We start from the raw sequence: 4,367 nt of genomic DNA on the forward strand, positions 1-4,367 counted from the left end.
GTGTCCCCGCAGTAGCCTTTGCGCCTTTAGTCCTCGTTGTCGAGCCATAGGCTCCGACCTGGGCACAGCCAATAGTCCACTTCCTTCAAACAGGAGAACTTCCCGAGGAGCAAGAAGAAGCGGAAAAAGTAGCCCGACAATCGAGTATGTACCAGTTTGTCGATGACATACTGTACAGAAGAAGATTCAACGGAGTGAAACTGAAGTGCATTTCCCGGGAAGAGGGACAAGAGCTGTTGGCGGAGATACATGGAGGCATATGTGGTCACCACATTGGCGCAAGAGCACTTGCCGGCAAGGCTTTCCGGCAAGGCTTCTTCTGGCCGACAGCCCTCCAGGATGCAACTGCACAAGTAACCAAGTGTGAAGCGTGCCAGTTCCATTCCAAACAGATTCATCAACCAGCTCAAGCTCTCCAAACAATCCCTTTGTCCTGGCCATTTTCGGTCTGGGGGCTCGACATCCTCGGCCCCTTCCCCCGAGCTGTCGGGGGCTTTGAGTACTTGTACGTTGCAATCGACAAGTTCACAAAGTGGCCTGAAGTAGAACCAGTAAGGAAGGTGACGGCACAGTCAGCAGTCAAGTTCTTCAGGTCGATTGTTTGCCGTTTCGGGATCCCTAACAGGATCATTACCGACAACGGCACACAATTTACGAGCCACACCTTCATGCAATACGTCCAGGATCTTGGCACCAAGATCTGCTTCGCTTCTGTTGCTCACCCAAGGAGCAACGGTCAAGCAGAGAGGGCGAACGCTGAAGTACTGCGCGGGCTCAAGACCAGAACTTTCGACAGGCTGCACAAGTGCGGAAAGAATTGGATTGAGCAGTTGCCGGTGGTTCTTTGGTCGATCAGAACGACGCCAAATCGAGCCACCGGCCAGACACCTTTCGCTCTTGTCTATGGAGCAGAAGCAGTTCTCCCCACGGAACTCGTATACGGATCGCCACGAGTGCTCGCTTATAATGAGCTTGAGCAAGAGCAGCTGCGCCAAGATGACGCGCTGCTCCTCGAGGAGGATCGTCTTCAGGCTGCTGTGCGAGCTGCTCGCTACCAGCAAGCTTTGCGCCGCTATCATAGCCGCAAAGTTAACGCCAGAAGCTTCGAGGAAGGCGACCTTGTTCTTCGGCGCGTTCAATCCGCCAAGAATTCAAACAAGTTGACGCCGAAGTGGGAAGGCCCTTATCGGGTGAAACGGGTCACCAGGCCTGGCGCTGTCCGCCTTGAGACCGAAGATGGCATTCCAGTGAGCAATTCCTGGAACATAGAACATCTTCGCAAGTTTTATCCGTAAGGCGCGGTTGCCGGACCTGTTCCGACAACCACCTTTTGTACAAGCCTTGCCGCTGTCGCATGTAACACTTTGTACAAAGCCGGGCGCAGCTCCCGTGCGTAAATAAAAGTCTATGTGCCCTGCACATCTTATCAAATTGAGTGCATTTCTATTTTCCTTGCATATATATCTGACACCTTGTGCAGCCCTAGTCCCCGGTAAGCAATGAACGACCTCAGGGTCCCATGTCATTATTTTCTCTTCTTTCTCATCAAAGAGAACATTCCACCGCCCACAAGTTCACCCGGGGGAAGGAGGAGAGAGGATAAAAGTCTGGACTGCGCGTCGTTCAAAGGAAACTGGCCTTGCCGGGGGGGAAGAAGACAAAAAGCTAAGTAGCCAAAGTTTGAGCCTAGTCATTTTTTCTCAAGTTGTACCCCTTGAACGGTCGTCCCTTGTATGGAAAACCTGTGCGCGGAGGAATCGACTCGCGGGTCAGTTGCGCCCTGGGTTCATTTTCAAGTCCGCTCAATGGTCCAGGCGCACCGCAACTGGCCCGACAAGGTTTCTTGTCGGAAGCAGCACCGCCAGCGGGCCGCTGATGTCCCGCACTCAGTGAGCGTGCTTGCGCCGGCAAGGTCCCTCGAAGCGTAGGGTAAAAAGCATACAAGGAACGCAACAAAGTAAAGGGAATAACATAGCGAGCAGTATCCAGAGTAGAGTTCTATTACAAGAATGACTTATTGTGGCACTGATTAAGTTGTTCTCGTGACCAAAACAGCAGCATCAAGAAAACAGGAGAAGAAGGGCGGCCTAATCCGCGCGCCCGCCGTCGACCCTCCTGACCTCGTTCACCTTGTCCATGATGGGTGCGACGATGGCCTTGAGTTCTTCAAGATCAGCGCCCTCCGGCAGCTTCTTGGTGACGCGGGAGAGGTCGATGCCCGGGTTGCGGAAGAGGACCTTCACCAACACCTTCTCCAAGACCCCGGCGCAGATCGCACGCGACTCGTCGGCCAGCTGCTTCGGGATCCTTTCCCGGAGCTGCCGGAGAGCCGTCACCACATCCTTGAAGAAGAGCGTGAGCTTGGCGTTGGGCTGGAGTTTCTCCTCAGTGGAGTACCCGAAGCCCGTCAAGTTCAGCTCCGCCAGCTCCTCGTCAATGAGCGCGGCGATGCTGACGAGGCCTTCCGTCCAGAGCTCCACCGTGGTCTTGAAGGTGTTCTGGGTCTTGGCGGCCCTCGCCAGCAGCTCCTCGTTGCCCTTGAGGTCTTTCCTCAGGATATCTTCTCGCTTCTTGGCAGCGTCCAGCGTCTCTGTCAGGGTGGCCAATTTCAGCTCCAGATCAGCACTCGAGTCCTTGGCGGCGTTCAGCTCCTTGATCTTCTCGGAGAGCTGGACTTGCAGATCATCGTGAGCGCGCGCATCCTTCTCGCGATCGCGCTGGAGTGCGGCAAGCTCTTCATTTTTCCTTGTCACGTCCGCCTCCAGCTGCGTCACCTTCTCCTCCAACTCCTTCTTGGCGGCTTCGGCGGCCGCGGCGGCGTCCTTCGCCTCCTTGAGTGCCCCGCCAAGTGATTGTTCCTGGACGGCGAGCTCCTCGTCATGGCTGTCCAAGTGCACCTTCCTCTGTATCAGCTCGCCGTCCCGCTTGGACAGCTCCTCGGCGGTGAGCCTCTGCTGCTCCTCGGCTTCAGCCTTCTCCAGGATGAACGCCTTCTTCGCTTCGTCGAGCTGCGCCCTCTCCTCGGTGATGGACTGGAGGGCCTCCTGGTTGCGGCTCTTGAGTTCTTGCGCATGTTTTTCTATGTCAACTCCCGCCTGCGCGACAAGCGCTTCCCGGGACTCAAGCTTCGCTTGCCGGACGCGGTAGAGTGACACCAGCTTTCGGAGCAGCTGCTCCTCCTCGGACTCGCCACTGCTGCTGCTTGGCCCGTCGACCACCGCCAGCCCAGCAGAGGCAAGTACCTCCCCGTCAAACTCCTCTCCTTCAACCGGTGCCCTGGAGCTCGATGCCCAGGGGAGCTTGATATATACGCCCTCGCCGGCTTTCAAGTATGCGCCGGGCTGAGGCTCCTCGGAGCCCGGCGCTGCATCAGCGGCGGAGGGGTCGGCAGTCGGTGCGGCGCCTTGCGCTCCTGCGTCCTCCGGGTCGTCGGTACGGTCGCCGGACCCCTCGCCAGCCCCTGTGCCAGCGGCCTCGGCGGCCTCTTCGCCGGCAGGCTCCTCTGCGCCGGCCCTTTCCTCAGCGGCGGCGGCATCCCCAGTATTGCCGCGGCCGTCCTCCTCGCCGGCGGCCTCAACCTCCATCGGGTCCCCAAGGGGAGAATCTGAAGGCAGGGAAAGGAAGGGACAGTCAAGCAAATACCCAAAAGAAGGAAAAGGGAGATCAGCAGGACCTGAGGGAAAGCCCCTGACAAGGAGGGTCACCTGTGCTGGGCTCTGTGATCGTGGGCTCCACCACCGGGGGCTCACCGGTCCCACCCCTTGCCGGAGACCCCTTCCTTGCCGGAGACGGCTCCCATATCGGGGAATCGGCCCTTGGTGGCGTAGTCGAGGCCGACGACACCTCCGCGTCGGCCTCCGGCTGCTCCTGGTGGGCATGTTCTTCTCCTATATCCAAAAGAGCCAATAATCAAGATATTGGCAGAAGAAGAAGCGACCATGCGCGCCCCACAACAGGGAGTGGATCGAGGCACTTACGCTGGGGGCTATGCTGGGAGCTACTGCGAGGGGAAGGGACCGGGTCCGTCAAGGTCGTCTCGGACGTATGCTCCGCCACCACAATAGGATCGTCCTCAACTACAGGGATCCTGGCCCTCCGCTTATAAACAGGGGATGCGAACGTTACACATTTCCTGGAATTAAATATTAACCACGTCTCCCACGACGCCGCAATCAACGCGTGCCGTTGCGGGAGGACGCGGTGTACACGGAGCCCGATTCTGTGTGGACCCAGGCCACGCGTGCCCGTGCACTGTTTTGGGCCTGGCCCAACAATGCTTGGCACCGTGTATGGTCCAGGCCCGGGGGCTCCTGTCGGTGTACTAAAGTAGGGGGCACCTTAGTACCCCGAACTTGTGCACGGGCAGT

The sequence above is a fragment of the Triticum dicoccoides genome, chromosome 3B, assembly GCF_002162155.2.
Source record: "Triticum dicoccoides isolate Atlit2015 ecotype Zavitan chromosome 3B, WEW_v2.0, whole genome shotgun sequence".
Taxonomy (NCBI): Eukaryota; Viridiplantae; Streptophyta; class Magnoliopsida; order Poales; family Poaceae; genus Triticum; species Triticum dicoccoides.